The sequence below is a fragment of the Prunus dulcis genome, unplaced genomic scaffold (genome assembly GCF_902201215.1).
Source record: "Prunus dulcis unplaced genomic scaffold, ALMONDv2, whole genome shotgun sequence".
Classification (NCBI taxonomy): Eukaryota; Viridiplantae; Streptophyta; class Magnoliopsida; order Rosales; family Rosaceae; genus Prunus; species Prunus dulcis.
The window spans coordinates 1-12,522 of NW_023010055.1; positions in this window are offsets into that span (position 1 = coordinate 1).

Here is a 12,522-nt window from a genome sequence, read left to right on the forward strand (position 1 = left end):
GTTACTCTATTGTCATGGTAAGTTATACTAACCACGTCGATTGGTTCAATTAATGACGTATAATATTATTTTATCACGTCATGAACTTAAAAGTACAGCCGTATTTATTTACTTTTTATGTGTGACTTATCTGTAAACCGACGTATTAATTTTTATTGCTTTTTAAGATTTATTTATGGGATTTTTGTAGCCTACAACAGTAGATCAACAGAATGACAAGAATTGTAAAAAACACGACGGTTTATATAGAAAACCGTCTTAACAAGAAAATTAGAATGAAATCTTACCAAAGGGAATTCTATTCCTCATCATAATCGATTCACCGAGTGTTTGGGCCTAATTTGGCACACCCAGCCCAAAAGCCCAAAAACAACAAAGGCAAATCACAAGGCCCAAGCAGTCTGGAATCTACAAATAAACTTGGGCCTTGAAAAAGAAAAAAAGCAGGCACCCCATGGCTCCAGAAAAATCAAAAGGGCTGGAGCATGATTAAAAGAGAAGAAGGAGCCCAAAAGGAAACAGACCCACGTGAATCTTTTTTAGGAAAGTCAACAATTTCAACTGGGTTGATAAAGAGCTGACGGAGGCAGGCAAAAAGAAGGGACGTCTCTGAAATCTCTACCACCCGAAGATCAAAACCCTTTTATATATTCAGAGATATTGTTTCTACTCCAAAGAAAGCACCATCTTTCAAGGGATACGCAGGCTAAAGTTCTCAAAAAGAGATAAGCAAGAAAACAGGGAGTTGTTCAAACTGGAAAAGCAAACTTAACATCACGGTTTGAGCTCTCACAAAGGGGCAGTTGGAATTAAACAAGGGTTAGGTTCTCTTCCAAAAAATAGAGAAGTGATTGGTCTTAAAAGAACTGACTATTGAGAGCCTATCTACCAAAATTGATAAAAACCCCTTCTTCTTTGTATTTAAAAATGAAAGATCTTTTGAGAAATTTGCCGCCCATTATTAAAAGAAAGAAACCCTACTCCAGAACATTTCTTATAAATATAAAGATAGGGTGAACAGAGCAAAGACACAAAAAATTGAACAATCAATCAAACAATAAAAAAATAACCAAAGGCAAAAAACTCAAAATAATCACTTGATCACTGAGAACCTTCAAATAAACTGGAGCAACCAAAAGCTCATTTGAGCCACAAAAGAAGCCAGCTATAGATCAGAACTTCTAGAGAAATAAGTCATTCAAAGCGAGACTTCTCTCGTTACAAATTTGGTTCAGCAAAAGCCAAGACAAGCAGAGTTTGAGTTTTCACAAATATGAAAACCTCAACAAATGTTACAGTGCAGTTCTAGCTTATTAAGTCCTCAAGTCCAGCCACTTCTGCTCCTTTAGACTGAAGAAGCCACAGTTCTGCCCCCTCAAAAGCTTCCCAAGGCTTGAAGTAGATTAAAGCTCTGCCAAAATTGAACTTTGGTATCAATTTATAGCTGAAGCTAGGCAGAAATGAGATTCCAGCCATCGTTTTGTCTTTCTAGAGTTGATTTCTCCCCTTTTAATTTTGTAAAAGGGAGTTCTGCCTAAAACAGTCCACTTTATTATCATCTATTCTGGCCAGAACTACCAATTCTATACTGTGATAAATTATGAAGTCCTCACCAGTCTTAGGCAGGAAAAGAACTTATTTGAGAGATATTCCTCACCCAAATTCACAATCACTTGTTTAGAAATCAGTAACTTGGGGCGCAAGTTATCTGTTTCAAAGAAGTCTGTTATGATTTTTTATTGCTAGCAGTGGCACGCTCGCACACCAGAGAAAGTTGGCTTGTTGACCAGTCAATAGTTTTCAAGGCAATGGGGAACTTTGCCCTTCCATCACAGGAGTAAAAAACAAAACGGGTGAACAGTGAGAGAAAGACAATATTTTAGACGTTGATGATGTATGTGTCTTTGTGTCTTTGAGATACACAAAGGCACATACGCATCAAAATCCAAAAAATTTGCCTCTAATATTTGACGATGGCAATCACACATCAACATCCAAAACATTTGCTTTTAGAAATACAATTTTTTAGAAGTTGATGTAGCGTGTTTGTGTCTTTCATATACACAAACGCGCACGCACATCATCATCCAAAGTATTGCCTTCAGAGAGGTGAGACAGAGCCAAGGCATGAAGTGAGGATGGCAGTCAAGGGTAAGAAGAAGTTGGAACCCTAATTGAAAATTGGAAGTGAAAGAACGCGTTAAAAAACCATATTTATACAAATAATCTTCATTATCCATGTTGGTTCTATTACACATAGCGACATCTAATTAAAATAATCCACGTCGGTAAGTACTAAATTAAGGTCGTATAAACATACATAACAACATCGGTTTCATAAACTAAACTCATCGACTTAATCAAACAACGGCGGTTATACATAAATTGACAACGTGGTAACTTATAATATCACTTCTTCAAAAGTAACCTTTTGATGTGTAGTGCTCAGATAACCACGTCATTTTCGGAATACCAAAATTCAATTGGATTTATTACTAACCATGTCGGTTTCTACTATTATAATGTCATGGTAAGGACATACTAGGGTGGTGTTTGGCAAAACCGTCGTCGTATTGATGTTTGGGACAATATAAATTTTTTTTCGTCACCTGAGTTAAAGTTTTACGTTCTCTCTAAACAATAAAAATTTTCAGTTTCCTCTCAATTTCCCTCCCATTTTCGAAAACCTGCGTGTCTGATTCTCTTCATCTTCCTCGTCTTCATCTCCAAAACTCCAAAGTTTACTTCCAAAGAAAACTTTCTTTGCAAGCCAAAGGTATTTTCTCACTCTCTTTTTTTTTTTTCAATATCATTTGAAGTTTTTTTTTAAAGAACAAGTCTGGAAACAAGACTCCTTTCAAAATGACGAAATCTTTCACTGGTTTGAATAAAATCACTAGCCCTCAGTCTCACATCGTGTGAGGACGATGATTTGTCATGATTTGACGTTTTTATTCACAGATCACGATGGTAATTAAATTCGTGCTATTTCAATAGCATGACTGTACTTAATAACCGACGTGGTGTGAGAATAAATACGACGTTATTAAGATACAACTGTCGTCTTATTTGAAACGAACGTGGGAGAGAGAAATCTAGGCGGTTTTTTATGTATCAACTCATAATAAGACGACGGTTTTATCTTATTTTCATTGTTTTAATTCTCTTATCATGACGTATTTGCACATCAATGGTCCTATATATTATCAAGACGATTTTGTTTTGTTCTTGACGTCTGAACTTTAATATTACGTCATTGTTTTTATTTAACCGTCGTTTGTTTGCTTGTAGTTTTTATTTCTCTCTAAACATGGTTTCGAAATTTCAAAGTGAGAAGGCTCAAGTATCAAAAGGTCAAAACAAGGACCTTGCAGTTTCAAACATGGTTTCTTTACCTGTGGTTGAGTATAAAAGTGGCAGACCAAATGGCAAGGCTACTATTGAGATGCAGAGTTACGCTAGTGTTTTTACACTCACCAGAGTCCCTCTTGTGGACAAGAAATGGACTCAATTGCCCAAGGACCTGAAGGAACAGATTTGGGAAGCTGTTTAAATGGTTGATGTCGTTGGAGAAGGGAGCAAGAAGATGGTGTTGTCATCTGCCGCCAAAAAGTGGAAGTATTTCAAGTCTACCTTAACTAGGCAATTTATCCTTCGATTCAAATGAGAATGAGAAGTTAAAAGAACCCCATCAGCTTTATAACTTCATAGAGAAATCGCAATGGGATGCCTAGCTTCAAGGTTATCCCTAGATTTTGAGGCTGTGCATTCTGAGCAGTCACAGAGAACAGAAAAATGCAAGTACAACCATAGGTTGTCTCGAAAAGGGTATGTTGGTTTGAAGGGCCAATTGGAAGAAACCATGCTCGGTGAAGAAATCGATCATTCTCTGCTATGGAAGAAGGAAAGAGAAGATAAACAGGGAAACATCCCTGACCCAAAGGTTGCAAAAAAGACAAAATTAATTGTAAGTCTCACTGACTCTGTTCTAAATTTGTAAGACAGTGGTTTTATTTTTCATTTAGACGTCATTCGCTTTAGTAACCGTCGTTAGACATGAAACACCACGATGGTTTTTATTTGCCACCGTTTAAAATGTGATATGAAGTTGGTATTTTTATGAAACCGACGACTGTATTGAATTACCACGACGGTTTATATTTCTGAGTTAGACGTTTTAAAATAATGTTTTAAACTTTCTTCATATTCATTTAGATGTCATTCGTTTTAGTAACCGTCGTTAGACATGAAATACCACGACGATTTTTATTTACCGCTGTTTAAAAAGTGATATGATGTCAGTATTTTTCCGAAACCGACGTTTGTATTGAATTACCATGACGGTTTATATTTCTGAGTTAGACGTTTTAAATTAAAGTTTTAAAATTTCTTCATATTCACACTCACACACACACACACACACACACTCTCTCTCTCTCTCTCTCTCTCTCTCTCTCTCTCTCTCTCACTCTCTATTTCTCTGCAATTGGTTTGTACACTTTTTCTGGAAATCCATGAATATTTTGGTTAACACTTTTTTTTCTCTGGATGTCAATTATATGACGGTTTTTTCATACACCGATGTTAGAATGTATACACAACGACGATAAATTATTACCAACGTGTGAAATGAATTACTATGTCAGTTTTTTAAATAATCCGTCGTCTTCACTGATTTACCATGTCGGTTAATATTTTTTATTTAGTTCTTTATTTTATATGTTTTACAATCTGTTCACTCACTAACATTCTCTCTCTCTCTCTCTCTCTCTCTCTCTCTCTCTCTCTCTCTCTCTCTCTCTCTCTTTTAGGATGATTTAAAAAAAAAAAGTCTCCAGGGGCACTCTGACTGTCTCTGGGAGGAACGATATTTTGACCTTGGCTTTGGAAACCCCTGAGCATGGTGGGAGAGTCAGAGGTGTTGGAGCTGGGGTTTTCCCAACTCAATGCTTCAATTTGTCGAGACAGCAGAGAGTAAAATTTGCTAACAAATTGAAGGAAAGTGTTATAGAGGCAGTGAGAGAACAAACCAAAAGTATTGAGGGTAGGGCAAAGGAAATGGTTATGGAGGTAGTTAGAGCGGAGAGGGAAATTTTGTTGAAACAATTCAATCAACTAATTCCCAATTGTGATCCCAACTTGCTCAATAGAACTCCAATTACTCCAATTCCTTTAGTACTTCAAGAGCAAAGCCTAAAAAAAATCCAATGTCTGACAAAGCAAGCTGCTCTAATGTGAGACCCCTTGTTTTGGAGGAAGAAAATCCCACGAATGATGCTGATGCTGCTGAAAAACGGCAAGATGAAATGGTAAAATCTTTGACATTTGATTCTTTCTGATTTTTAAATTTTGAATAGATGTTGCTTTTAACCGCCAACTCAGTATTTTCCTACGTCAGTTTTCTTTTATAAACAGTCGTCTATTTCATTAAAGTCTTCACTCCATTTTAATTAGATGACCTTTCTATAGTGTAGTAACGTTAGAACATTTACACAATGACGCCTATATCTGTACCGTCATCTATAACTGTTACTCTGTCAGTATGTTCTAGAAGCCGTCATTTATATTATATACCACGTTGGTTTGGTTGGTTTAGTTAGAATTGTTTATTTTACTTTATGTACAAATTAACTTATGTTTCTTTATTTATTTCTTGTAACAGGATCTCTCAAAGCTAGACATGCCACCTCCTCTGTTAACCCTATGCCAATTTGTCAAGACTAAGTTGAAGCCTACTAACGAGACTGTGAGAGTTCACATTCTAGAGGAAGTGTTTGGCACTGAGCATGATACCTTCCTCTTGTGTGAAGATATTTTACAATTTGCTTCAATGGTTGAGATCGAATCCATAATGATTGCAGTACACATGAAGTAATTCTAGAAATATATATATTTTTAATAATTAAAATCTCATTTAATTGAATTTCATATATTTAGGTACCTATTTGACTATTTAAAAATGGCAAATACAGTAAACCTTGTTGGCCTCGTTGACCCTAGACAAGTCAGCTCTCAATCTGGAACGTTATCTTACCGAACAAAACATCTGTCAAATCGCCAGAAAAACGCAGATGGGGATCAATTTTTCTTGGTGCCTTATAATCCAGGGTTAGTCCCCTTAACTATTTAACCTATTTTCTTGTAATAGTTTTCTTTGTACTATTTAGCCTATATGGATCATTATGTGTAGGGGTCATTGGGTATGGATCATTCTTTGTTCAACTTTCATTTACAAACAACTTTTGGTTATACGACGTTGTTCCTCGTTACTGACGTTGAAATGTTACACAACGACGGTAGTTTCATACTGCCGTTTGAAATAAAATACTACGTCACTTTTTTTAAAAATCCGTCTTCTTCACTGATTTACCACGACCATTAATATTTTTTATTTAGATTTTGAGCTTTGTCATTAACACTTTTTATTTTTTTGAAACAATTTCAATCAAAATGTATAACTCTCACGTAGGCAAACAATCATCAGGTAAATCATCAGTCATATGGAAAAATCTACATAGAACTACTCGACAACCAACAAATGTAGAGTGTGGCTATTACACGATGCATTTCATGAGAGATATAATTCATGATCTAGGCCTAGCATTTGAGAAGAAGGTAGAAGACAAAATTTAAGATATAATTTCTTTATTTTACTACCACGACTTTTTCTTTAAAAACCGTCCTTCGTACAAATATAAAACGACGGTGTCGTTTTTATTTTATAAGACGTCGGTTTTTGTTGTTTATTTTGTAGTTTGACAAGAAAAAAGAGCCACTTCAGTATGTACAAAAACATATTGACGAAGTCAGGCTGGAATGGGCATAATTTGTTAACAAGCAATTACATAATAATAAGTGATGTAATTTATTTTAACAATGTTTAGGTTTATTTTAATTATTAACCATGTACATAAATATTTTTTTTAATTAATTGAACAATCATATAAAAAAAATTATTTTTTTTGAAATATTTTTTTGCTTAGGATATTTATGTCTTTACATGAATTAAAATGACAAAAATTCATAAAAACTAAATTTAATTCCCAAAAACGGACGTCTCATTCTCATTTACACGTCTCATATGTATAAACAATCGCCGTCTTATTATAGCGGGAAATAAAACATCGACGACAATTCTTAAAAACGCCATGTAACAGAAAGAAACACGACAGTTTATCTATAAAATTGAAGTCTACATGTACCTTCATCTTGTATGAAAAAAATTTATACCGATATACTACGTCAATTAGTATAAACATTTTGACATCTTAAATACATACAACGGCGGTTAGTTTACAAAATTTGACGTTGTATACCTAAACAACAGTGGCAACTACCTTATTAAAGACGTTGTAAATATAATCCACGTCAGTTATTCAAAACAAATTGACGTTGTAACTTACGAACCATGTTGGTGCTTGAATTTTCGACTTCTAATATGATCTAGGACGACGTTATGTGTTGTTTAACGTCGTTGTAAACTGAATGCAATGTCGGTTATGTACATTTGTCATTTCATTTTAATTTGACTTTTATATTTTATTTAATTCCTAATATTCATAATAAATTCAAAAAAAATTCCAAAAAATAAACTAACAACTACCATGCACTCATTGAAAGATTGTCTCTCCCTTAAAACTTAAAAAAAATGTAATTTTAAAAATATTTTTTTTATTGTATTTAATCACTAATATTCATAATATATTCAAAAACAATTCAAAAAATAAACCAACTAATTCTATGCACTCATTGAGACAATATCTTCCCCTAAAGGCCTGAAAAATATAATTTTGGTTTTCAAAATTATAAGTGATAACAAAAGTAAAATTTTTTTAGAGACAAAGCATAATAGTCCTTATACTTTTCATAACATAACCCTAAGGTTTATGTGATCCATTGGTGTCCATAAATTCAAAATTATGAAATCCAGATTTTAGCCTACTAATATAGAAGGCAGTAGGGAGTCTGTAGCAATTTTTGGTTCATTTTTCTCATACTTGTGTATTTTTATTTATTTATAATTATTGTAAAATTTAGGGTTTAGGGTTTATTGAAACGACGCTGATTTTCTCTCGCTGTTTTTGGTCAATTACGTGCGTTAATCCCAGGAAACCCAAAGCCCATCTAATTATTTAATATTTAAGACGTCGGTTTTTTCAAGGAGTGACGTAAAAATAATTTACTATGACGATTCCTTTAATTTGTCTACATAGTTACATTTTACAATGTCGGTTGGTTCCGTAAACCGTCATCGTAAGTGAACACTAAACGTTGATAGTGATGTATTTATCATCATCTTTAAAAAACGCGGTCCTTCGAAATTTTTGACCGCGATCTAAAATTTTCAGAATTTCCCTTAACCCTAAAATATTTCGTTCTCTCTCTTCAACATAAATTTGTCTTAAAGTTTTCACTCTCTCTCAAAGCATTGAGTATATTTTTTGAGCTCTCAATCAAGCATTTGTTATATTCTCTCATCTCTCTCTCAATATCCATGTAAGTACAAACCCTAATCTCTTTGATTAATGATATTCCACGGCTTCTTAAATCCATAAATGTTTTCATTGGTTTTGGTAGCTTTGGTTTCTTAATATATGTTTTGGGAGCTATGGGTTCTTAATTGGGAGTGCTATACGGGTTCTGAATATATGTTTTGGGGGCTATGGATTCTTAATATATGTTTTGGTGTTTGCATTCTTGTAATAATAACTCTCTATTATGGGTTCTTTTATGTTTGTTTGGCCGTGGGTTCTTGGAAAAGGAATGGGGATGGGAGATTAGATTTCGATTTTTTGTAAACCACGACGACGGTTGATGGATCAAACCGTTGTCTAAATTTTTATTATACATCAGTTGTTCATTTACTCCAGTCATTTGAATTTTACTTTGTATTTGGTAACCTAAAGACGACTGTTTCTCCATTAACGGTTGTCTTTAGGCTACCAGAACCCAGAACGTTCTTCTTCAAAAAGCAATACCAATTTCTTAGTTTGGGTGGCTTAAAGATGACGGTAACTAGAGATGTCATCGTCTGAATTTCTATTACACATTGATTATTTTGTAAAAATCGTCATCTGATTCTTTTTTTATTTTTTATTTTCAATTTAATCTCTGCTATGTGAATATAGTAGTGTTTCATTGCTGGTCTTTTCACTTTATTATATATATTATTTTATAGTGTATGAGATGGATAAGTCAAGGATGCATGCGGATAGAAGATCGAAGGCATATGAGTTAGGGGTGGAAGGATTTTTGAATTTTGTTGTAGAAAATCTTGGAAATACAACTCATATTCGTTGTACGTGTGTTAAATGTGGGCATATTCGATTTTTTTGAGTTGGAATTATAAGGGACCATTTATACTTTAATGGAATTGACCAAAGATATAAGATTTGGACATGGCACGGAGAACCTTGGGAATGGACTACTAATGGTAGTAGAAATGTGGAAGAAGATGAGCAAAGTAGGTTCAGTTTTGTTTCTGAAGAATTAGAGGGATGGGTGATAATGATTTAGGCGATATTGGATTTGATCCTTATGAGTTTGCCAATGTGATTGGGGATGAAGATCAACCCTTGTACCCTGGTTGCAGTAAGCACACAAAGTTATCAGCTTTGGTGAAGTTATATAATTTGAAAGCAAAACATGGGACGAATGATATTTGTTTTATAGAATTATTGATACTTCAAGGAGATTTGCTTCCATAAGGAAATACACTATCTTCCTCTATGTAAGAGGCAAAAAAGACATTGTCTGCTTTAGGGATGAGTTATGAGAAAATCCACGCATTTTCCAATGACTGCATCTTGTATAAGAAGGATTATGAAGATTCAACTAATTGTCCTACTTGTGGTATCTCAAGGTGTAAGGAAGGCAAAGATTTAATCTTGAAGGAGGATGTGCCAGCGAAGGTGGTGTGGTATTTTCCTCTAATTCCAAGGTTTAAAAGGATGTTTCAATCACGTAAGACAGCTAAGAGTTTGACTTGGCATGCTACTAGTGTTTGGGCCTAAATTCTGCAAACCCAACCTATTTATGCGACCCACAAAACATGAGCACAACTTGGGCTTGATGTTTAAATGAAATTGAAGAGCAGCCCAAAATAGAGAAGGCCCAGACTAATTTCTCAAATTCTGCGAGACTAGCCCATAATTTATCAGACCCTTTTTTTACAAATACAGCCACGATTTGGGAAGAATAAAATCCTATTATTTGTAACTAAAGAACTGATACACACAGTTTTGGATAAAAGCCCAGTCACTGAGAAAAATCTCACCACTTGGTCTCCATCCAGAAAACAAAAATAGTAGATCTTTTTAGGAAGCCCCACGTGAAATCCTGAACTTTGAAAAAGTCAAAAAATCTCAACTATCACAGAGGAGTTGACAGGAAGTTAACGAAGGCAAGTATAAAAGGAAGACGTTCTCTGAATCTTTGCAGCCAAAAGATCAAAATCCCTTTCTATATACAGAAAAATTATGCACCAGAGAAGGTATCATTTCCAAGGGACAAGTATACTACATTTTCTAAAGAGATAAGTAGGGAGCAGGGAGTTGTCCATCAGGAAAAGCAAAACTAACCATCACGGCAGATTGCACTTTTGCAAAGGGCAGTTAAAAATTAAAAAGGGATTAGGTTTTCTTTCATGAAAAGCAGGGAAGTGATCACCATAAGAAATGACTGTTGATGGCTTTTCTGATATAACAGATAAATTTCCCCTTTCTTTTGTAAAATCTGCCGCCCATTATTAAAAGATTAGAAGCCCCACTCCAGCATTTTCTATAAATATGAGAGGAGGTAAACAGATCAAAGGACAGCCATAAAAATCAATCAAAAACAAAACTCTCAAAGTCACAATTGACAAACTCAAAATGATCACTTGATCTCAAAAGCCTTCAAACACTGAAGCAGCCAAAGCTCATTGAGCCACAAGAAACAAGTCAGCTATAATTCAAAAATTCTGATTTCAGTTCAGTTTAGAGAAATAGTTCTACAAAGCGAGATTTCTCTCGTTACAAATTTGGTTCAGCATAAAGCCAAGTCAAGCAGAGTCAGGGTTTTTCACAAATATGAAAACCTAGGCAAATTTATAGAAAGCCTTGGTCAAGCAGAACAGGCCCCATAGTGTAGCTCCAGCTCAATGATCATAAATCCAGCCACTTTTGCCCTCTCCAAACTGAAAAGGCCTCAATTCTGTCCGTTGAGCAAGCCTTCCATGGCCCGAAATAAAGTGAAGATTTGCCAAACTCAAACGTTGGTATCGATTTCCAGTTGAAACTCATCAGTTGAAGGTGTTGATGAACCAATCCAGTACAGACACATCCAATCCAGCCCAGTTCAGAGGCGGCTATCCAGGCAGAAATCGAAGTCCAACATCCTGCTGTCTTGTTTCAAAGTTGTCATTTCGTTTTTGAGTCCTTTCTGGCCAGAACTACCCATTTTGTACTATGAAAAATTATGAAGCCCTCACCAGCCTGAGGCAAAGAAAAGAACTTACATGGGAAATATTCCTCACCCAAATTTCTAATCGCTTGTTCAGAAGTTAATAAATTGGGGCACAAGTTATCTTTTTATAAGAAGTCTGCTAGGTCTTTATTGCTAGCAGTGGCACGCTCATACACAAAAGAAAGTTGACTTGCTGACCACCAATGGTTTTCAAGCCAATGGAGAACTTTACCCTACCATCGTAGGATCAAAATAAAAATAGGTGAACAGCTAGAAATCAGTTGACAGCCATATGTCTCATTTAGCGGATTCCCCGTCTTGGAAACTTGTTGATGATAAATAGCCCGAGTTTGGTAAAGACCCAAGAAACTTGAGATTGGCTCTCTCATTTGATAGATTCAATCCCCACAGTTCTTTAAGTAGCAGATACAGTTGTTGACCAGTTATCTTAGTTACATATAATCTCCCACCATGGCTATGCATAAAACGGAAGTTCATGATGTTGACCTTATTGATTTCCGGTCCTCAACAACCCAGAAATGATATAGACATCTACTTAGAGCCTTTGATTGATGATTTAAAATCTCTGTGGGATGGGATTAGAGGAGTGTATGATGCACACATAGGAGAATACTTTACACTCAGAGGTGTATTACTGTGGACAATCAATGATTTTCCTGCCTATGTGAATTTATATGGTTGTGTCATCAAAGGATATAAAGCTTGTTCAATATGTGTCACAGGTTGAAAAATAGCCACAAAATTTGTTACATGGGGCATAAAAATTGGTTACCAATCAATCATCTATATCAGAGGCAGCGTGCAGCTTTTAATAGGAAACCTAAATATGGCATGTCTCCCAAGCCATTAACTGGAGAAGAAGTGCTGCATATGGTTGAAGATATTAATTACATATGAGGCTCAAAAAATGGGGTAAGTGTTGTTCAGAATGATTGTGACAGAGTTTGTTAGAAGAAAAAATCAAAATTCTTTGATCTCGAGTATTGGAAACACCTTCCTGTAAGGCATATGTCCTAGATGTTAAGCACATTGCGATAGTATCATTGGTACATTGTT